Consider the following 24,781-nt stretch of genomic DNA (forward strand, 5'->3'; position numbering starts at 1 on the left):
GCTGCTCCTAAGCGGCTTGCCCAACGCAGCTTGGGGACCCAGCGTCTTGGGCCTCCAATTCTCAAACTCTCTACTGACTCTAAAACCTAGCGTCAGGGGTGTAGCCAGAAATTTTTTTCGGGGGGGGGGGGGGGGAGAAGGGGCACGCCCTTGATCTGACGTGGGGTCCGGGCACGTAATTGTGGTCGAGTGTCATTTGGTGCTCCGTAACACATGGCAGAAAAAAATTTCGGGGTGGGGGGGCACGGGCTCGGTGTGCCCTCACCTTGGCTACGCCACTGCCTAGCGTCGTCTTTCTATTTCTAACAGACACACGTGTTTTACTACACCTTCTCCAATTTGTCTGTCTTACACCAACAAATGCTTTAAAAACTGCGACATTTCCTCATAGGGAATTTTGCAGCGATTGTACGGACGCAGGTCCGTACAAGAAGGGTTACCTTGTTGCAAGGCAGCGGAAAACGCAGCATTATCCCTTACACAGCTTCTCAACCTAAACTTGGGGCATTCTTGCGACTCGAAGATGACCTAGCAGTTGTACTAGACAAGACCGTGAATAGCGTCTATCTCTTGCGGATAAATTGTGGACCATCCCTTACACAGCTTTTCAACCTAAACTTAGGGCATTCTTGCGACTCGAACGATGACCTAGCAGTTGTACTAGAAAGGACGGTGAATAGCGTCTCTCTCTTGCGGATGAATTGTGCACCATCCCTAAGGCGGCTTTTCAACCTTAATTTAGGGCATTCTTGCGACTCGAACGATGACCTAGCAGTTGTACTAGACAGGACGGTGAATAGCGTCTGTCTCCTGCCGATAAATTGTGCGGAACTGCGGGATCAAGTTTCCCAAAAAGAATGGGACCCTGTATTCTAGTTTGACGCTGTGGCCAGGAAGTTATTCCATTATGACTTTTTGTTGTGAAATCCACATTTATCGTAGCAGCAACGGCCTTTTTTTCGGTGGATTGCAGCAAGAACATTTTAGCGACACTCGTTATTCCGTTGCACGAAGTCTGAATGTCCTTGCTCAATCCGCTTTCAACCTTATGGAGGCATGCTTCATTCAGCCGAACGCAACCGCTTGAACGAGGGCTTTCGTTCGAATGAGCTTACTGCATTCCACTGAGGGTTCCATTTTCGCAATAATGACCCTTACAGCCACCCAACGGAAAACACAATGAGTGTTGCTGTGAATGCATTGTAGAAGGCACAAAAGGTCTTCACAGTCGCCCCTTTACAAACCGATTTAAGCAATGGCCCAGATGGAATAGAAGAATGGTCTATATTCACAACATGATCTGCAATGTCACGACATGATCGACGGACAAACGATGCGAATTGTTGATTGCAACATATTTCACAATCACTGACCATGACTCTGTACGCAAAATTCTGCTTTCATATAACGCAAATTGACTATTTAAAATCGCGTCTACTGTATTCCGTTGTACGAATACTACTACTGCGACTTCTGGAAATTTTTACACGTTTGTGTCTTTTATTCGCGGGCAGTGAACGCTAAAATTTCGTTTGGTACGTTTCAGGCAGCATAAGCCTCACAAATACACCTTTCCTATAACTAGCTGCAAATGCAGAAATATTGGTAATATCTTCACAAACGTTTGCCTTAAAAAATAAATGAACTTTCAAAACACGTTATCAGCGTTTATTGTTTAAAATACATTACATCTACATGAAAAAGACGTTTAGAAACATGTTAATTTTCTATAAAACCATGGAACCAGTCAGTTTTCGTACGGAAAGTTCGGTGGAGATAGAAAGAAGCAAAACAATAAACGTAACTAGGCCTCCTGTATTTCTTCACATGCCATCTGGTGGAAAACTGCCAGAATAAGATGCGACGAGGCGATAAAAGAGAGAGAGAGAGAGAGGCACAACAAGCTTCGAACCTACGAACTCACGGTTGGGGTATAAGCGACTTTGACTTCTCGTCGTTCAACGGGCTCGGCTATCACTTCGGCGCGCTATGGCGGACAAAAATCAGGTTTATCTATCTACTACAATGAATTCCGCGACCTCCTTGTGAAAAGTGCAATTTTGGAACAACTTTTTTTTTCCTATTAAAAGAACTGCTGCTGCAACCGGCTGAAAGCTGAAATATAGAAGTTTATAAATCCCCGGGAATATGCCAGTCGATGCAATAGTTTCATCGCAAATCGCTTTTTAGTGGCCATAAAAGCCTAAAACATTTGAACGTATCCATAAACTCACATACTTCAAAGTTCGCCCGCAATTTGTAACGGACTTTCGGCCGTCCCAAATCGACTTATTAGGCAGTCAGCTAATATATATACAGAGAAGAACGCCGTAAAACGAATAAATAACCCGCTGTCACAGAGAACACTAATGGGCCCAAAGCGATCGGCGCAATGAGACTTCGATTTCGCAGAGCTTTGGTGTTATACACCATAATTTGGTCAGGCCAACTCTGAGAAAATAACTTAACGTGGCCAAGTGTGACAGTGAACGCAGGACTGCCGCTGCGTTGATGATAGGCCGTTCTACTTCAACCGACTGCTGTGAAATACAGTAAATACTCCTTGGGACGAACTCAAAGAAATTATGAGGATCTGTTTCTTGTAGTAAGGGCTTGTCTTAGAATGCTTCCAGGGAGAGTATAATGTGCTTCTTCTGGTGGGCCAGAAGCCAGTACAACCAGGATCTCCGTTGTTCAGAATGTGCGTGTAGAACACAGCTAGGCTATGTTTCATCGGAGTTTATTTATTTATTTATTATGTTGATTTATTTATTTATTTATTTATTCATTTACATAAATACTGCTGGCCATTGGAGGGCCATCTAAGAAGGTTCATCAAGTAGAAAAAACAGAAATAGCAATGAAATAAAGATTGAAAACATATGTGTGCAGGGTTAAACAAAACACAACCAGCTCTATGGCCTAATTCCCCGAATATTGAGTAAACCGCCGTATAATATGACGACAGGTGAACATAATATAGTACGTTTAACTTAACGTTTTAGGGGTTAGGACAAGTGGCGACGCTTGCGAACGAAACTTCCTCTATATTTAAAAGGCAAGTAGTACGAAACACGGAATAAGTGTCAGTTCCTCTCAGTGCTACCCACAGAAGGCATAGAAACAGACGCTGCGATTGTTTGCCTATGATATATTTTTGAGAAGCTTCAGAGAGTCTTTCAACTATTTCGTAATATGTAAAAAGCGGGATGTTTAGCATACTCGAACCCGACTTCCATGCTAATCGGAGGTACTTTCTCGAGAAGTGAACAAAAGGATGCAGATACTCGAAAACTTGCGCCTTATAACCTTTTGACCAGAGCCGCAGGAATATCATTGTTCTTGGAAGGTGGGTAACCGCTCGAAATGCAAATTATCCCTGGTCGGGGAAAAATCATGAATAAATGAATGAAGAATGGCAGCCTGAGTACGTTCAACCAAGCTCCTGTTGGTCAGCCTGATTTAAATTTTCATGAGCGCTAGGCTCGCATACAAATTTCACTGCATCCTTTAGACTTTCTAGTCGTGTATATGCGAATTCCTTTCTTGCGAAGAACTTTAAACGTCGCCCTTGAGGAGAAACATGCTACTATTGTAGCATTTGCGCGGCTACTCAAAATCAAGACGCACCTTGCTGTATTTTATTACTTTCATCACAAGATATCGTTTAAGAATGCGGTTCAACTATTTTTGATGAGATGACATGCACTTCTTTTTTGTCGCCATTCCGATAGGTTGTTTGATCTTACAAAATTATTCCTATGCTTTGACTAATGATAAGTTGCATTCAGTGCGTGATGAGGCTTCAACAAATGTACCTAGCCATCACGTCCCACTCAATTTCCAATTGCACTTAGGCATAGTGATTTTGCCTCAAGACAAACGTATATTCTTATAATTCACTACCCCACATGCGACACAAGTAGTATAAAATAACGTGGAGATGCGTGAAATACCCTTTACCTCTATGTCACCCTGGAAGCTGCGGGTGTAAAATTTAAACAAAACTGCCAAATTTTACTTTACAGCTTCAAGAGAAAACAACTTTCCGGCCTTAATTAAAGCACTATAACACAGCATTTTGTGCCTCCCATAGAACACGATCTATAGAAAAGGGTCTCAGGATACTGTCAATAGAACAGCGTCTCAGAATACTTCTGTATAGCAGTGGTCTTGGCTTTATGACAAGAATTATTTTTTTGAGATTACGAAAAATAGTACTCGCAGGGTAAACCTGATCCATCGCCGCAACATATTAAGGCGTCTCTTGTATCTACTGTATATAGTGTTCGCAAGAAAGGCATGCAATGGTAGCACGTTTTCACAAAGAGCATGTTTCGAGACCTTGCTACAGAATCTCACATTCTCATACATGCGCTGACACTCTTGAGAACAACAAACTGTATTTTCCCAAAGCCATATATAAATAAATATTATGTACGTGCGCGCGCGCATTAAAACACACTTCGGTCCGACCTATCAAATGCTTCGCTTTTCTGATTTATTCCTTATTCTACCTTCACTGCTGCTATAATTTTTGCCCATTAGAAATCTGAAGCTGATGTTCGCAACCCAAAAAAACAGTGCTTCTTATTCACAGCTTCCCTATTGGGAAGCCGCGAATGCTGGTTTGCGGGTGCATCAATCCTTCGTGGGCAATCATGATGTCCTATGTGTATATTTTAATATATTCATGACGTCAGTATAGATACTTGATATTTGAAAGAAAATTAAATTAATGGTTAGTGCACGCCCTGTCGTCTTTCACGTACCGTCTTTCATGCGCTTTGGTGTCATTTATAGCAAAGAGCCAACCAGCCGCCCGAAAATAAATCTGTGCTCCTTAACTTCGTAAGGCTTCACTTATGAAGCCTTATGAAGGCTTCACTTATGAAGCCTTATGGAGGCTTCATACGATCTGTACTCCTCAACTTCTCCTTATGATCCTATTATGATCTATACTCCTTAACTTCACATTACACTACCGCTGAGTGGCAGTGTGATGTTTGCAGAAACGAATCGCGTCGCATTTCTACATATTTTCGTTGCCGTATTGCTTCCGCAAAGAGTCTCTTTTTTTTCACGTTCAAATTTTCTATCATTATTGACTATGCATGGTTTGATACTTAGCAATGGTGAACTTCGTTTCTAGTTAATTTTCATAACACAGGTTGCAGTTGCCTTATACAACTATCGAGCAAAAATAAACAAACGAGGATCTACCGCAAGCCATGGGAGATGAGGAAAAAAAATGTTTTTTATTTATTATTCTATCTTTTTTTATTGACTTGATGTAAGGAGATGTTGGCGCATAACTAAGGCGCCGGCTACTCCTTAGCTCTTGGAGTACACAGGGTCCAAATTTCTAATTAAAAAAAAGTGACATGCATGCGCATTATTGACAGGAGATATGAAATATGTCAACATATTTCAAATATTTCTCTTACAAATGAAGTAATCACAAATGTCCACATTGTAATGACGTAATCTCTTACGCGTAGCTATGGTAACTTACAATACAAAAAGTTACTTGTCAGAAGTACGGGGCTCTTCTAAAAGGTCCACCTCGCAGGCTAAAGCAAAATAGACGTTAAAAGAGCTATTTCTTTATTCAGAAATAATTTCAAAACTTGGAAGGTTGATATTACCGTAGAGTAAATAACTGATGCTTCTAAAATAACTACAATTGCATCAAGGTCGAGAAAACAAGAAAAGCTTTAGCCTGTATCAAGTGCTACTGAAAAAAATGATACCAAGGTTGTTTAAATATGTTTAGAGAAACGTCCTCAAAGCTTCCGTAGGAAAGATTTGCTTCACAAGAATAACAAAGCTGAGAAAATCGCGTTCCAAGTTTTAAAAACAATCGTAATTTAATCTATTGAGCTTGTTAGATGAAGAAAGTCTATTGTGCCATAACATGGTATTTTTCCAGAGCACAATTTGGACTATAAATACTTGGATATTGCGATTTACAAAAATGAGATTTCTGACAGTTTTTTTTTGTATTTTAGGACCCTCGTCCGCCCTTAAAATGTCTGCGAAGGACTTTGTCGCAAGGCTGCAACGTCTCCGCTTTGGATTCTGTACTATTTTCGGCATAGCAGCATCGTCGCTCCAGACAGGAGCATACAAAGGACCTTAAGCATCACAGGGTGGTTCAAAGGAGCGCCGACTGAAGAAAAGACCGTGATGTGTTTACGCCAGTTTATCGTTAGAAGTAAAATGTTTATTTGTAAACAGGCAGAAACTATCTTTCCGTGTATATGGACATCTGCGCCCGGCTCGGGTGCGATTCAGTTGTGTCGGTTCTACTTTGAGTTCGATTACGGCCCAAGTACCTTTTCGTCTCCTTTTCTAATTCAGCTGCCGCGTGGCACCGTGAGTCAGCATACCATAAATGAATAAGAAGCAGCTTTACATCTCATGTAAAGATAGTGTTTTACCGGTATTTCAGCACTCTAGTAATACTGTTTCAAGAATCTTTGTAATAGCTTCATATTCTCGTTGCACCCACAGATGGAGCATGCCGTTGAAGAAATTTCATGATACTTATACTGAACAAGGCGAGCCACCATCCGAGTTTTCGAACGCGACAACCCTCCAACGTGCCATGCCTAGCGTTTGTAAACGATAGCGTACTCAGAAACGGGCACACCGCTTTCCTATTTGTGTTTACCTTGTCAAGCATACGTTTGCTGCATCCTGTTTACTGTCACGAATAAATAGGCCCTCCATGCCGACGGCAACTTCAGACCTCGGCTGTCGGCACCCCAGTCGGTTGTGTGCCTTGTTTGTATGTCATTGCCAAAAAAGAAAAAAAAGAACGCGTACTACTACCTATATGTTGCTGGAGCTATTACTCATTTGCGAGAATGGCTCCTCTTATATTCATCTTACCGCATAATATTCTTAATTTTTAAAGTGTTCTTTTAGGATAACAGAGCGTTCTTAGAGCCTTTGGCAGCCGTCTCTAAAAACTGCTTTCGAAATCACTAGGTGTATAGAACGACCATATTTCTGGTATGCAATATCGCTGCGCCCAAGTAAATTGTGTGCTTAGCTCTCCTGTTACGTGGTCCGGCTGCACTCCCGCTGATGACGTGTACAATGTTACATTCTTCTTGAAGTCTCAAGGATCATGCAGAAAAGATCTCGAATCAACGAATAGAAAGCACTTGTTGACAGAACATTAGAGTACAGGCCACGTAAGTACACTGAAGTGCTGCGCACTAATGTGGACTCTATCGTTGCATGTTTATGTGAACATGCTCTCTGAGAACTCATTTTAACAGCCAAGCTGTTTAAGCCGGCCATAAAAACTTTGGTGTCCGCAGAAAGCTGCAGGTGGGTAGGTGACACAGGAATTGGGCAAGCCTAACTACCGAGTGCAACAGGTGCGAGCGTTAAACCAAAACTGTGTTCGCCAAATTGGAGCACGTGAAACACGCCAAAGAAAGAGAGAGAAAGAAAGAGAAAATAGAGAGAAAGAAACAAAGAGAGAAAGTGAGACACAACAAGGAGAAAAGAGAGACAGCAAGAGAGAAAAAGGAAGCGCTGGAAATAAAGAGAAAAAGAAAAAAATAGACAGAAATTAAGGGGATAAAGGTATAAAAAGTTGAAAGAAAGAGAAAGATAAAGAAAGAAGCAAACACGAAACAGAGATAGAAAAAACAGAGAGCAACACTGAGATAGAAAGAAAGTAAATAATGAGAAACAAAGAGATACAGAGAAAGAAGCAGAGAGGGAGAGAAAGAAAGAATTTGAGAAAGAGCGAGAAAGAGAAATAAATAGATAGAGAAAGAACCAAATAGAAAGAAAGAAATACAAAGCAACAGGTACAAAAAACAGATACAAGAAAGAGATGGGAAGAGAAAGAAGGAAGGAAGAAAGGAAAAATTTAAAGAAACAGCGAAGGCCATCGAGCTCCGCCCTTCCTTCAGGCTTGGCACCATTAGTGCGAAGCTGCCATCCATTTTTGCCAGCCTTTCATTTGATATATTGTATCGATCATAAATTAATGAAGCAGCGAGGTATTTGTAGCATCAGTGTCTCATCGAGAGCCTATCTGCAACAGCAAAATATTCACGCTATTCCGTTCCGATTGCTACAGTACATTTCACATTCCATGCCTAATATTCGTCTTCAAAGTGCTTGGTATCCCTCTATTCAAATGGATAAGTAGAACTTCCCTCCTATCAACATGGCAACATAGTGTAAGGCGGCCTAGTGTCGGCGAGAATCCTAAACAATTCGCTGTTGGCCTTGAACGCTAAATTAACTACACCTTTGGTGCGTAAGAACCAACAGCCGAGCACTGTAACCGCTACACCACCGCGGCGGACGACAAATCGGCTTGCAACAACAATCGCGGCCCCCTATACCTGACGTTTACAAGGGCATATGCGACTAATGGTGGACTGGCCGAACTCTTCTGATTTGGTGCCAGTGTAAACTGAGCGATACCACCTTCATTAGGTGGCTATTACCTGTTGAGTTCAGTCGGCGTAAATCTTTTAGAATCACGCCTTTTCCTACTCCTTTATAATACAACGCTGTTAGCAACAAGTATCAAAAAATGTTCTTTTGGGACCTACACGTCGTCGTCAGCGCATTATTTTCAAAGCTCTAAACAAGTTTTTACGCGAGACAGAACTCGACAAAAGACTAAATAGTTTTTGGACATTCAAGGTTTTGTTTCATGACCATCTTCACTCTCATCATCATCAACACCTCCTCTCTACTCTCTTTTCCAGCCCCCTTCTCTTTCCTAATGCGGAGTAGCAGGTCAGAAAATTGATTCAGGCCGACCTCTCAGCTTTTCTCTCATAATAAACCTCTCTCTCTCTCTCTTTGTTAAAAACCGCATTTTCTTATAAGACATAGACACTGTTATAATACTCTGCTCTCACTCCCTAAAGTGTTAGTATGTGCGCGCTGCTGATTCCTACTGTACGTAAGAGTATACATTCGTAAGTATTCGAAACGGATTATTGTTGCGCGAATTTTCTGCTACAGCCAACTTCCCAGAATGGAGACGAAGGTTGTGCGGTGCTGCGGCGTCGCTTTCTTCTCCTTCCTCAGTACTAATGAAAGTGAAATAATCTCAGTAGTTATACAGGCAACGACGTGCATCAGGGCCACGTTACGTCTTTACAAAACCAACCACGTCGTTTCAGTCCGTTCGTTTGGTCTCTGTATTCCAACTTTGTGTCGGAAGGCGAGAGACGCAAAAAGTACCTTGAGATCATGTTTGACCCCTTCTATGCTAGTAGTTTCATTCGTGCAATCATCCTGCGCAGTTCGATGTGTTTGCTCCGAACACAAGACGCAGCGAGCCTAGCTACTTCAGAATCGACAAAAGTTGCGGCAAGTAAAGAACGTGGCGATTATCTCTAAAGTACTGTGTCTCAGTTCTCAGACAAACAAACTGGTGGAATCAGGTGAACAAGACACATAGGCCCTACATGTTTGACTAAAGAAACAAGAATATTGAGAAATAAACAACAAACGTATGCAGAATTTGTTCAGCGTGACAGAGTTCGGAAACAGGCGGGTTCAAAGGATACGCTGACACCATTTTTCCCATTACCCAAATGAAATGCATTACCGACTGTTCCCAACATAGACAGGCCAGCGAGATGCCGCTAAACGAAGTGACCCATTCTGTATTCAAATGCTACGCTGTTGCTGCAACCCACCTTTCTTGCCCGAGGTCCCAGATTTTAGATAATTGGTATTATGCTTGTGTGGGCTGGCATCTGTGCTCTCTCTATATATCTATGTTATTTTAGGCGGCAGCCTATCGACTATGTTGTTCTTACAACGCCTGTCACCCGTACCATTATTCTATGAGCCAAAAGAGCAGCTTCAGAAATAGGTTCTGCTTACAGTTCCGACAACACACTAAAAATTCAAGAATATTCCGGGAAACATACTCTTGTGAAAGGTATGCTCAAAGGTATCAACGCCAATATACCACAGACCATGTTGCAATATTTCTGGATAATCTTTAAAGGTTTATGTCAGTGGATAATTTTTGAGAGCTTCCTGTTCTAGTAAGATATACTTTACTTTTCTACTCCTTTTATATTTCAAAGCAGCAAACCCTCGACAAGGTTAAGTGGCCTGACTGGAAATGTTTCCTGTGAACACATTCCCTCGTGTGGGGAGCTGCGCTTATCTCAACCCGCTTATACGGACATGTGGTGACATTTCCTGTATGCGTGACGCCCTTTTATTAAATATTCGCTGACAATAAGGTGTTAGCAGCTCTCGACAAGTGCCCCTCAGTTTTTTGTTGCTGCTTCGCACTACAGAAGGGTATGTAAGACTGACAATTGGGCGTATAGGTGAGAATTAACTATTATGAAACATCTCCACGGAATAAGACGAGAACAGAGAAAACGCCCGACGACAAGCACCGACGCTCAACTAAAGTATTATCCACGCGGGCAGGACATAGATACACTATATCCGCACGTGGCTACACAAAGCGAAGACCAAAAAGGTACATTTACGCACTTCAGTATACAACATTTACTTGCGCTGCAATGCGACAGATGGAAAGCGGATATATGAATCATTTGTGTTACGTGTAGCCACGGGCGGGGGTGTGTGTTTTGGCCTGAGCATATGAATAATACTTCACTTGAGAGTCGGCGCTTGTGTTCGTCTGTTTGCTGTGTTCGCGTCGTATTCCGCGGCGCCCTTTCATAATTATGAACAGAAGCTTAGACATAAATGCGCGCTTACGTGCGCGCTCGAACCACCGACGCTCCGCCTGCGAAGGTGCAGCAAAAGTAGCTGGTGTGTGCTTATATAAGTATGCTTAGGCGGTATGCTTGCACCATCACCGTAACCCCGTAAGTACGATGTCTTGCTGTCACATTTTTACTGACCCCACTCACAGCGCTGTCCTAGCATTATGCCAATGACCTGAGACGTCTTGAGCTTAGCTGTTGCGAAAACACCACTCATCATTGTTGTAGAACGTGCATTTCACGACATCGCCGTTAGACGATGCAGTTGGGGGCATTTCGGGCTGGAAGTTGCCCACGAAGAAGCCCTTAGGCGTTCCCGCGCTTCTTTGAGCTCCTTGCCTCCTTCAGCCATATAGTAAAGAGGGCTTGTAGACCAAGTCAAATGGACCGCACAGCCCCTGCGCCGCCTTGTAGTTCAGGTTACAATCCACTGCTGCACGGTCGATTAGAAGCCACCGTAGTCTTTCGCAATCGAGCTCTCCCCGTATCTCCCCCTTTCTTGCACTCTAGTGCGCTCAGAGAACGATACCTGTATCGAGGTGGTAAGCGATTTGTATATTCATGTCCTCTCTTTATTATCAATGTTATTTTTGAGGGTGCTGGAGATATAAGAGATATTGTCTGGCTAATGGTGCGGCGTGCTACTCCTTATGACATGGGTCCAGCATGGAATGAAGCGCCTTCAAACACACGTGGCCTACGCATGAAATAAATGCAAGCGCGCATGGTAACGTCCATCTGGAGTATACGGTTTAGGTCGTTGTCCCGAAAGAAGAATGTTAGCGTTTTTTTCTTCTGCACCGAGGCGAACTGTACTGATAGGGCGGCGGCTTGTTGGTATAAAATCGTTTCTGTGTCGTCAAGTGGTCGCTTTTCTGCGTGTCCTTGTATTTACCTGCGCTACAAAAAAGTACTAGGATTCGTAGTAGCTTTTACCAGCGCTGTATACACAGTCCGGCGCGCCTGGAGGCTGCGTTTAGAATTCGTGCAAGCAGGAGTGTGTTCAGGAGAGCGAAGGGTGGGACAACGTGAGTCAACCCGAGCTCCTGTGCACGCATTAACTCGATTGGCTCCTTTAGATAAGTACGTAAATTTGCATCTCAGCGCTTGCCTTTCGCAAATAGACAGAATATATTTTTCGATTGTGCGTGGAAGTTGTAGAGTAAGTAGCGTCGCAATTTTTGATCGAACATTATGATTTGGCTCAGCACGCCACCGTGATGGGACTCCTGCATTTATTTTCTGCTGTTATCCGGCAGTAGTTTTTTTGTTGATTGCTGTCCATTACTCCTTTACTTGCAGTCGTCTAACTTGTGAATAATGGCTGTGAAGATGTAGGTATTATGAAATTGTAGACAACAAAACTATGCTGACTAGAAGTTGTCAGCAGTGATGCTAATTGCCTGTTGACTTGAAAAAGAAAGCGCGCTAAAATGAAATTGTGGCAGAATGCATTTCACGAAGAATGTGAATACTACAGTGATTACACTGTAGCAATGTAGTCACCCGTCGTACGCTCACCGCAGAAACGCGTCACTCATGAGTCATCCAGTGATGATGATCACTTTTCTAGGCATTTCCTTTCAGCATAACCGGATGATGGCAAACTCTCGTCTACTAGATTTAACCAGGCTTTATTACATCAGTGCTAGTTGAGGCTTTGGATATCCCTTCTTTTCTTTTTCTTAATTCAAGCCTCTGTTTCAAAATGTTATCGTCGCGTGCGCCTTTAAAGACTCCCGTTTTGTCAATATCGTTTTTGCTTATGTTTCCCTCAAACACTATAAACGTTAACTGCGTATCTGCGTTGCTACCCTGTCGATCCACTTTGAATTCCAGGTCCTCTGAAACATGAACGCCTTCTACGCGCCTGTTTGAGTGACTATTCTGGTACCCTATTACAATTTCTTCAGTTCTTTCAGGGCTTTTGTTACAGCGAGTGCATTCGTGATGCTGTTGCGAATACTTACTCCAATATGTTTTTGTCCTTAGACAGCCAGATCGAGCCGCAGATAGAGATTCTGCCCTTTGTGTTATCATAAGTATCTTTCTTTCCGATTTTTTCGCCGCTATGTTGGCGAACCTTCGGGATCGTTGATGTCCATGGTTCGAATACGTTTTCGTCTCTGGTTCTCTAGCTTTGTTTTTCGACTAAAATCAGTCGTTTACATTGTCACGTGATCGTGACGTTGAAGAAGGCAGCTGTCGGCGTGTTCAAGACGAAACTCTTTATTCGGGCGAAATTTTGCACCGAAAGTTAAAAGTTAAAGTACAAGCAATACACGCTGTACACTGATAGCGGAGAGCACTGTCGTCGGTAATCGAATCTGCGGTAAGGCGCCTCGGTATATATGCATGCGGCATCGAAGGTTCCAGCCTTATCGCTCGTGGTCGCGTTAGTTCCAGAATAAACTCTGCTGTTCTCGCTGCACACTCAAGCTATAAGAAAATTCTAAAATAATAATTGTTGGGGTTTAACGTCCCAGAACAACGGTTTAATTGATTATGAGAGACGATGTAGTTGAAGGCTAGACCACCGTGGCGGGTATTGTAAGATAATTAGATGTTTCCCAGACACTCGGGCGCGGTTTGCGCAAGGCACGCGTAACAGACCGGTCACATGAAAATAGAAAAAGAAGCGCGCGTGGCAACATATGCCTTCAATAAATATCTATTGCTGTGGTTACTACAGTAAGCTTAGACACAAATTTCTACTACGAAATTTCCAGAATGCTCGATTTTGTTCTCTCGATAAGCTGCGGTATCAGAAACGCCGCGACGATGTTCTCGCATGGAAGTGCTCTGATGGATTATATCTTCACATAAAATTGAATAAATACAAATCAGGCTCGACTTCGCCCAGCAGTAGAAAAGCTGGAAACCTTTCTTTGCGTCGTCGAAGATATGGCACATACGTCCTGCAGAGCATCATTTATTGAAGCTAGACATTCTGCATTTCCATTTAAAGAATGCTGTAGTGTGCACGGGCCAATGTTCAGTTTTACTATTTCAACAAAAAATTAAATGCAGGAATTTGTGTCACGAGGCAACCACTACCCCAACCTTAATCATTTCTGTCTCATTTCGGAGAGATGGTGATATATTATCAACCCCATGACCCAAAGGTTTTATAAAGAGTTTCTTATTTTCCTCAAGAAACCGCGATACTTACTAAATTTTCGGACAATGTGTGAAGTTTCCTAATCGACAATACTGCACCACAACCGATACCGTAGCGTCGTAAACGGCGCTGGTTACACCCTATAAAGTACATTGAACTGATATGTAATTATATCGGTTACGTAAACTTCCTACAGTGCATCAGATGGTTAAAAAAATTCTACGAATGGAATGGTTGCTTGAGAGTGACCTATGCTTTACTGGTAGTATACTCTCCAAACTACTAAATGCAATTTACCGAATTTTGAAATCGTAGCTTTTTATTGAGTTACAACGTTTAAAGCAACCCGTAACGCTGCAAAATGTATGACAAAGTTGGGCAGGCGCCTGGACCTTGCATTGATTACTAGTTCTATGATTATTGTCGTAGCCAGCAACATGTTAGCAAGGGCAAAGGAACACTGCGGGGTGCATACCCTCCACCATGCCTGGCACACCACACTCCCGCCACGGCTACCCGCAGTGGGACCAGCATCGCTCGAGGTTCTCGGAAGTAATGATAGCATTGCGAGTTCCTCAAGCGTAAGGCCTAACGTTGCAGACATCATTCGTCTCGGTCTGCTTCGCTGACGCAACGGGTTGTAACAGGATTCGGCGAGACCTTTGTTCTGTCCTGCGCAACGTGATCTCGGTCTCGCTGATCTCTCTTGGTTGGCTTGGAGGAGCCCGCTGTGCCATTTTATTTTGTTGCATTGCCTCCGAAGAGATGAACACTTTATGATGTAGGGTAGGGTGTTGTACGCATGACTCAGCGCTGGATTACTGTACGGCGCTGACGGCCGCTTTTCTGTGGTGCACGCTGGATGCACCGTCGGCGGTATTGGATAACGCGTGTCGATGAGAGGCCGCGGGAAATAAAGCAGTGTGGCTCTTTGTTATTGCCGTTTTAGTGCTTGTGAGGTGTCATCCAGTGAAGAAGGAACAGAATAGAAGAGAGGGGAAAGGCAGCGATTACCCAGTAACCGCTCTGCGACTCTACACTGTGGAAAGGAATGAGAGAACTTGAAAGTTATGGGTGGAGGAAGAGCGAGAGAGAGAAAGAGGGAGAGAGAGGGAGCAGCTACACAACATCAAATACTTCTTTGTCGTATGCGACATGACTACTAGTCTACAGCCTCTTGTACAAGTCCTTTGTCTTCAAGAACAATGCCTTAATTAGCCTCAACTGCGATGACTTCTTTGTACGACATTTCGGAATGGTTCCTACTCACATCGGCCTATGATCAAGGCCAGCTCGATCAACCACAATTGATCGTGTTTGCCTATTATAGGGAGCATGCAATATACATAAGCATGTAATTGTTGCGCTTTCAGCAAATAATTATGATAATCGCTGAATTAGAATAGGCACTTCGTAGTTTCTATTTGGCGTGTAGGCTGAAGACAGGAAAAAAAAACAAAAAAAAAAACTTGAATGGAAGGTCTAGCCTCGCAGATGTATAAAGAGTGTTAAAGGCTTAGAAGAAAGAACATTTATTGATGGCAAGGAGGAGTGCGCAAAAGCAATATCAAAATTTCTGTGGCCACTTCAACAGCCGCCATTGCTCTTTTGTGTAGTAGTTTGGTTCAAGCTCGATTCGGCTTCTCTATCCGACGAAGGGCTCAAGTTATTAGGATCAAATAATGTTTATTCTCAGTCTGACGTTTTCTGACGTATCCCGTCCGTCGGTCTTAAAAAGAAATATTTTCCACCTCGTTCTTTTATTTCTTTCAGAGCTCATTCAGCTTGCCGTAACTATTACTATGCATTTTTGGCCACCAATCAGAAGACCGCTAATATTTACCTCCTAACCGAGGCAAGTATGCATAAAAGAGCTGTTTCAACAATTTCTCTAGCTATGGCAGCACTATTCAACCTTGAGTATATTGGCAGACGCCACATAATGTCGACTCCGTGCAGTAGAAAAGAATAGAGAGAGAGAGAGAGAGAGAGAGAGAAAGCTCTTTAATGAAAAAAAAACAATTCTGTCGGCGTATATCAAGGCGCCCACATGCTACTCTGTAAAGGGGAGGGGTTTGAGGACAGAAAGGCCACAGTAAGAGGAGGGCAGGAAAGTTTATCAAGTCTGTTAATGTCCTCGAGGAATTTGAACAGAAATTTTAAAATCTGAGGTTGCTGAGAAGAAGACGTTGGTCCAAGTATTTTCACGAGATCTAGCGGTGCTTGGTAATTTGAGCATATTCTACTTTGGAGACAAGTTCTTTCTTCTCTGTAGGCCTGGCAATCTAATAAAATATGTTCTATTGATTCTAAAGCTCCACAGTTGTCACAGTATGGGTCAGTTCTCAAGCCAAGGAGGCACATGTAGCTATTGGTAAACGCTGCGTTGAGCCGAAGTCGATGATATAGTGTCTCATGTATACGAGGAAGGTGATGCGAAAATCCTGCTTTTATGTCAGGGTCTAGGAGCGGAGCAAGAGGTCTTGAGGCGAGAGACTCTATAATTAATCCCTTTCTCGGTGGGCGTACTTCTTTATCATTGCTGATGCATCTGATTTAGTGAAATATGTTCACCTAAGTTTTCTTAAATATATACCTCTACGTGCAGCTATATCCGCTTTTTCATTTCCGTATATGCAGAAGTGTCTGGGAATCCACTGAGACATGACAGTGTTACCAGACATAGTAGTCATGTGGTGGATGTAACCAATGTCTCGGGTCACCGCATATTGTTGACGAGTGGCGTTGATGTTGCTCGTGCTCTGTAGGGCTGCTTTCGAATCTGTTAAAATGACCCATCGTCTAGGAGGTTGCCGCTGGATGTAAAGAATGGCTTCCTTTATTGCATACAGTTGAGCTGACGTGCTTGTTGTTAGTCGTTCAAGACCGTAAGAGAAACATTGGTCATTTGAAGATACGTATAAACCACATGACGAACTATGGGCAGAGCAGGACCCATCGGTAAAGATATGAGCCGAACTGGAGCATTTCTGGCCGATGTAATCTAGGATGATTCAGCCGCAACTTCTGAATATGACGAAGAATCCTTGTATATTTCCAACAGCCGAGGAAAGAAGCTTTAGAAAGAGAGTTTGTTACGTGCATTCTGACGCACGATGATCCTTTTGGCAGGCCAATGCATATCCGTAGAGAGTTGTTACGTGCGGCATCAAGTTTCTTTTTGCTGGTCAACGATATTCGCTGTAGTACTGGCAGGCTGTAGCGCGAAGTATCGTTGACGTAAGCTTTATGTAGAAGTATCATCGAGCGGCAGCCGCTACCCCATCGTGCTCCTGCCATGTAGCGGAGTACTTGTGAGACTGCACGAAGTTTGTTCGTGGTGACCAAGACAGGCTTCTGTCAATGATTACGCCAAGAAACCTTTGACATCGCACATAAGGAAGAGCGCGTCCACTGACTATTTATGAGTGCTTTTTCATGCTCTTCCGAGAGAAAGCCATGACGACGCTCTTTTCTGGAGGTAGGAGCAGACCTCTGTGTGTTATATAGAGGGAGGTGTTTGCCAGCGCTTTCTGTAACCTATTTTGAGTGGCATAACGAGAAGGTTATGCGCTCTATATGCAGATATCGTCTGCATACATTGTGATGTGGACACCACGCGGAAACTGTTTCTTGAGATGAATAAGAAGAACATTGAACAATAAAGGGCTAAGTACCGCGCCGTGTGGCCCACCCCTCTTTACAGCGTAGTATGCAGTATGGCCTTCTGTGGTGCTCATGAATAGTTCTCGCCCTTGCATACAGTCCGCAATTCATGTGTATACTCTTCCTCCAAGACCGATGACAATCAGGGCTTCAAGTATTGCACTGTGGGACACAGAGTCCAATGCTGCCTTGATATCCAGAAAAAAGGCAATTGGTATGTGTCCCTGGGTAAGTTCTTCAATTGATGAGATGAAGGCCATAACATTGTCAATAGCGGACCGGTGTTGCTTAAATCCATTCAGTTCTTGGAGGTAAAGTTTCCTGCTTTCAAGTAACCATGTTAGTCTTTTGTGTACCATTTTATGTATGAGTTTTCCGATGCAACTTAAAAGAGCTATAGGTCTGAAAGAGGCATATCTCGTTGGCTGTTTGCCTGGTTTCATGACTGAGATTATTTTTGCCAGCTTCCATTCAGCAGCAACTTGTTAATTGTCCAAGAATCGTGGTATAATTCCAGCAGCCGAAGAAGAAACCTTTGGGATAAATGTGTGAAAGCTTTATAAGTAAATCCGCTATGCCCTAGAGAAGAACGTTTGTTACAACCATTGATAGCAACCCGCAGTTCCTCCAGGGAAAATGGAGTATCCAAAGCTGGTATAGCCGAACGTGATACATAAGTGTTATGACTGTCGGCCCTTGGCGGCAGTCCTGCGCATCCAGACAGACGTCTACAATATTCGTTGGCAACAGCCTTGAGCAACATTTGTTCATGAAATGAGAGCGCTGGGAAGGGTGAAGTTGCTGGAGCTCTCGGCGGATTACTTTGATTACACGGCAGATTTTGGCTAATGGTTTTCGGACGTCCAGAGCTGCACAAAGACTCCTACATCTCTGTCTCTTCAGCTTGCTTAAGTAGCGACGGATATGGCTCTGTGCACGCCGGCAAGCACGGAGATCTTCGATGTTTTTTGTCCTCAGCGCTTTTCGTTCCGCTCGGCTTCGCAACTATTCTCTGAAATTCTTCATCATTGGCTGCGATATCACAGTGCTTGCTTGTGGTACGTGTGCTCTCTCTCAGGAAGTAGGAAATCGTAGGAATGATCTCAGCGCTCCTGGTTGCGGCTGTGATTCCTCTATTTACTGCTTCTGTGTACACTTCCCAGTCAGAGAAGGAAATGCATGCGTTCTATTGCGCGCAAGTGAATTACGACGTTTGTTCAGAACAAAGCATATTTTGTTCCCCCGTGAGTGTGAAAATATTGCCATACGCACTCCTTCCTTGCTGTTTCTTTGTTACCGTCCCTTTACACGTGCTACTACTGCCTCGCGCAAACCGCGGCAGAATGTCTGGAACGTTGCAGATTATTTTAGGATCATCTGCTATGCTTGAGCGCGGAAACACGAGCAGCTGAGTCTATTTTGGAACTAACGCGGCCACCAACGATAGGGCTGGAATGTTCGATGTCGCATCTCTAAATGAAGACGCGCCTTACCGCAGATCGAATTATCGATGGCAAACGCTCTGTTCGTCGCTGTCAGGGCACAGCGTGCATAGCTGTAGCTTGAATTTCCGTTTCCCGGCCACAAGTTCGGCCAAGTATAGAGTTTAATCTTGGACACGCCGACTGCTGCCTTCGTCAACGTCACGACCCCGTGACAATATCGGCAGATAACTTTTCGCCAAGGAAAACGCGGAATTGCTACGGGAATATGTCTGATGACGTGAGTGATTAAAACATGCAGAAGGGGTAGCACTCTTATATCAGTAATACCTTGTCATTTAACATCCGCGATACAACATGTACTGGGTTACATATGATGCACACATTCGCGTCGGTATTATGTCACTTTTTTTTCAAAGTCGATAACAGGCGACCCATCATGTGCATTCTAAGTTGACTAAGGAGTGTTCCTCACAGATCAAAGTTTTGTTTAAATGAAATGGTAAAGTTATTATCACTTTCTGGAATCTTTTTCACTCCGAGTACACCTGAGCCTTATAAAAATTACGTAATCTTGTTGCTTTCGTCAAAGTACCGGTCAGATGCAGTCCCAAAAGCAAGCGCGTGCATTCAGCACATCTGCTGAGCACCAAATGTTATAGTGATGAAATATTAAAATACACAAGCAGTTCAAAAATGTTCAGCTTATCAGGTTTTTCTCTCTTCTGCGCTTTTTCAAAGTTAACAGTTTCATAACCACGTATTGGAGGGCATCCAAACCCGGGCTCGCTTTCTCGAGTTTCTCTGAAGCGTCAGAATCCGCGAACTTGTGCAACTAGCGCCCGCATTCACGTGCACGGTTAAATGTCTGAAACGACTAAGCATCGTTGCATGCTATCAAAAACTTTGTGGATGCAACATGATTGGCGTAACCTGAAATCGAAATGCGCCGATCAAGTCGCGAAATATGAGTGTGGAATTTTCGACGCGTCGCCTGGCAAAAGCTTTGCGTACGCACATTCATGGCTCTTGATCCATATGTAGTTACGGTTCTCTTATTCCTTTCTTTCTCTGATGGCTTCTTCTAAAGTTCAATCTGATAGCTTTCGCAAGAAGAGTACGGGACCTTCTTTTTCATTAACATTGCATGCTCGTGACGTCCTATGCCCTGCGTCCTCTGCGTCATTGTGCGTCGTTGTAAGCAGATCGTGTTATGTCCCGAGTGTTTGCATATTCAGGAAAGCAAGATAACGGCTTGCCATTGACATGGTATTGGCTTATATATTCGACTGGACTGTTTGTTCTTTTTTTTGACGGTTCGTGTGAAGGTATTTGTTTTTGGCAACGCTTAAACTTAGAAGCTTAAAATCTCAAAAATGAGCCCGTCTGTCGTCGAGTTTGCGCATACTCGCAAAGCTCTTTTGAATATTGCGCTGGAATAAATTTTTTGAAGAATACGTCCACAATTACGCTGTCTCCCGCTATGTTCTCCTAATAGCTGATCTAGGAGGGCGACTTCTCCAATCACAAGCATTGTATTGTAGTCTTTAAGTCGAAGACGAATTTTTTCCAACGTTTCTTGCGAGGAACCTAGAAATGTCTATTTCGCAGTAATACCATGCAGGTTCATCGTGAACTTTTTTTCGCCGCTTTCCCGAAACGGCGAACCTTCGCACAGTTTGTTCAGTCAAGACCTCACTTAATGCGATTATGAGTGAATGGATGAATAAATCTTTACTTCAACTAAACAGCTGCACAGTCTAGGAGGGTGAGCAGAAAAAAAGCAGTTGTAAGAAGGCGTAACAAGATGACAATTGCGTGTTACATGTTTGGGCTCCAAACGGGCAAGCCGAGCCGAACGCAGTGTCGCATTAGAAATAAGGCGCGACATTCACGAGACACCATCCTACGCTCAACAGAAAACGTAACATGTTCCATTTGCTCACGGGTGCTCACCTACATCTCGCTGTGTATCCTGAACAGCAGTCCTTTCCTTGAAAATAAATGTAAAAACAAACGACACCCGGGAGCCGTAATGCGTCCGTCCAATTTCTTGGGTCTACAAAAAGGAGGGTCTACAACGCTGATGGTGTGTATTGCGACACCGGAAGAGACTCGGATCTTTTGACATTTCGGCGTTTCCAGACGCCTGTATTGGTTAGCAGCATGACGGACACTTCCTGTGACTCGGCCAGATAAATTGAATGTATAAACAAGGCAGCCGAATGCGGAAGGTAACCCGTTTTTTACGGTTTTCTTAGCTGTCTGTGCTGCCAGTCTCATGCTACTTTCCTCAAAATTTCTTTGTTCATTATATTCAACGTCTGTTTTTTAGGTGTCAAGGGGTATTGGCGTCTTATACGATATATTTTGATAACTTTTCACAGAAGTCTGTTTTATTTTTCTTCTGCTCCTTATCATTGTTTATCCCTGCAAGACGGATGTACTACAGCTGTCTCCGTTGCGTATTTCGACCATCTGACAACAAACGTGTCAAGATGCAGCTACGCATGAGCTGTAGGATCCTTATGTCGGCGATAAAAAACTATTTAGGTATTGAGTTAGATTTGAGCTCCGAATACTTTAAAATATTGGGCTTCTCTCTGCATTTTTTCCCTTCTCTAGAAAAGCGACGACCAGGAAATAGCTATCCTGAAGCGTGCAGCAACACCTCTTTTTATAATTCCAAGTTTGTTCCGATGCCTCCAGATAGTGCGACGGCATATCGAAGTGTCGACAGCCAATGCACGTGGCTTATGTCAGAAATTGCAGCGGAATAAGGGGACACATAAACATAAAGTATTCATCACAAACAAGATAAGCAGCCTGCAGTTAAAAAGCGCCAATCAGAACGCTGCAGGGAGCTTAGCTTTTGTAAGTCCGTGACTAATGTAAAGTTTTATCCGAATCACAAGGCATAGTGTTATTGCTTCATATGGCCGTAGAGTATATTTGTACTGCCTTTCAAATGCGAAGCATTTCTTAGCGAACGTAAGGCACTTTGGCCGTTTCAATCTACGTATCTATCTAGCCGCCTACATCTGAGCACTTCCTGGTCGTCTCCATAACTTGTAATATACAAAAATTTGCATAGCAGAGGATCAGTGTTTGAAGAACACGATTCAGTGCCACACGATTCTCTGAGTCACGTGTGGCATATATCCACATACCACAGTTCACGTTATGCGGGTATGCGCCACAGGTCATTTCTCACGAGGCCGGACGATGGCCATAAAACTGGCCGAGGATGACGTCAGATTGAGTGAGAGCCGCTTTGTACACATATATTACTTGGGCCACATACGCCCGGGTAGTCTACGAATACGACAAGCGTCATCCACTGAAGTTGACCTACGCAGCACTAGCCTGGACTAACAGCCCCAGTGGCCTATACCTCACCAACGCAGAGGGTGAATTCAGGTTCCGGCATGTTGCCTGCTCTATCGACAGAGAATTTGTCGAGGAAAGGACCCGGCTTGCAAACAGGCTTCTAGATACTGGCGTTGACCAGGCTGCCGCCTTCATTCGGTGCTACAACTAAAACAACCACATCACTCTCGCCGCTCATCCCACTACGTTTTATCTCCTGTTGTTAACCATCAGTACAGAATGTCTGGGCGGTCATTGAGTGCGCGCCGGTGCATCATGATGATAATTTCTTATCTACAACACACGAGAAACCTCCACCATAACAGCTCTGCTGTAAAAGGCACCTCGCACAAGATATGTCCAATACTCTAAGCAAAAAAGCAAAACAAGCAGCACCAAAAAGAAAGAGAGGGAATGGGGCGAAGGAATTCATCTAAATTTGTCAGCCCAAGACCACCTAAAGCAGCCACGCGAATTAGTTACTGTTTTGCTTTAACTTCTAGAATAATGCATTTTGAACATATCATTGTGTAGCTGTGGAAGCTCCATCAGAACGCAGGCTCAGGGACACATATGAAAACTGCGTACGAAAGCTGCATGCGTATAACACGTTTCGTTTATACACGGCGATCACTTTCTGGCTATTGAACCAGTGTTCTGCTGTCGAGACAAATTTCTTTGCTCAAATATGAAGAAGCACTCCTGCGCATGCGCTCGCACAAGTGCGCAGAGGAAGTATCCTTTTGCCGTCGAAACGTTTGTCGAGCTTTTTATAAGGCATTCTAGGCAATGCGTGTTGACGTATGCATGCAGTATAGAAACCCAGCTGCCATCTCTACTTCTAAATGTTTTCCGAAAGCCACCCACCAGCTATACGAGAAGACTGTATCTCAAGATTTGTGCCAAGTTTCCCAGCCTCTCTTTTTTGGTTGTTCATCCCAGGCTTTTTGGGCAATGAGAATCCGAGGTAACGAATCATTAAGGGCATATGAATAAAAAAATGCGTCGTCCGCGCTAGCGATCTTTAATATGGTATGTCGTTGCGGCTGGCGCGATTTGCATGTTTTATGGAAGGCAAATATGGGACTTTTTTTCGCATCTACAATCAAAAGTACGTCCGAAACGAAAGAAACGTGTGAACGAGCCAGCAATCTCAAAGAAAACCTTGATGATGTATGCAGCTAGTGAAAATGTCTCGAACCGCTGGCAGCGTGAAGTTCTTTCTCACTTTCTAAGAAAAACAAGAGATCTCATCGCTTTTGGGTCTTGGAAGTGAGTGAGGCAGTAATAAATGCTGATAAGGAATTACGAAAGGCGAAATCAGAAAGTTAAAATAAAAAGAAATCTAATGGGAATGGCAACTCTGCAACACCTTAAATTACAAAAAATGTCAACATTTCGTAAGCTTCGTCATTCACTTGGTTATGCCTCGTTTCTACGCGCTGGAATAAAGATTTTGGAAATAAAATAATCGCCGTGATATGTGTTCAGCCAATTATTTTCTCCAAATGCAATGGTCATGGGTACATCTCGTGCCCATCTATGATAATTCATGTTCTCGCGATCTGTTTAAAGTGAATTTGCTGCGGAGTGCGGCAAATTAAAGCTTGTGTGACGTTCATATAATTGTGTTTAGTCGCCTGTTTGCATATAAACCTGCGAAGAAGCTTACCAAGGCTGCGTGTTAAGGTTGCTTACGGAGGCTGCTTGAGCTGCTCTCTCGCCGAAGAGCTCATACAAAGAAGAGAAACAAACAGACGAGGAGTTTCTTTTCTTCCGAAATAGCCTTGAAATCCACTTTAATCAGAATTAGGGAAACACAGTTGTTTACTACTGAAAACATGCTCGAGCCAACATGTACGGCAACGTGTCCGTGTGTAGCGGATCAGCGGGAAAGTAAGAGAGAAGCAACTTCAGGGACTGTGATCACGATTGCGCCCGCTTTTAGATATGCTAGATGCTGATAGCTCACGCCACTGGACTTCCAGATGTAAACATTTCGAAGAGTTTTGGAGCAGGCCACCTTTATTATGCAGCGTTGCTTACTCGAACACAATATAGTGTTATTTTTATTAACCCATGAAAAGGGATCGTCTGCAGTTCGATAACGACTCGCGTTCTTACAGCGCACCAGCGCTAGACTTTCACTGTCGGGCTAGAGAAATGTGGTGGCAATTTTTCCGAAAGGGCGCGATGTCAGCGTAATCACTTTTAAATGAGAATATAATGATCCATGAGTAGCTCTTGCTCCGTTTCGAAGACTCTGGTGGTCGGTGATCCAGTGAGACCATTGTGGTGTCACTAGCGGCTCGTACTATTTACTGCTTGTGAGGACGAAGATTCTCCGCTTATTCGTTAGCAGAACGGTAATTATAGTCATAATTAAATCTATCTGCTCTGTAGTTGTAAGCGTAATTACAACT

The sequence above is a fragment of the Rhipicephalus sanguineus genome, chromosome 5 (assembly GCF_013339695.2).
Source record: "Rhipicephalus sanguineus isolate Rsan-2018 chromosome 5, BIME_Rsan_1.4, whole genome shotgun sequence".
Lineage (NCBI taxonomy): Eukaryota > Metazoa > Arthropoda > Arachnida > Ixodida > Ixodidae > Rhipicephalus > Rhipicephalus sanguineus.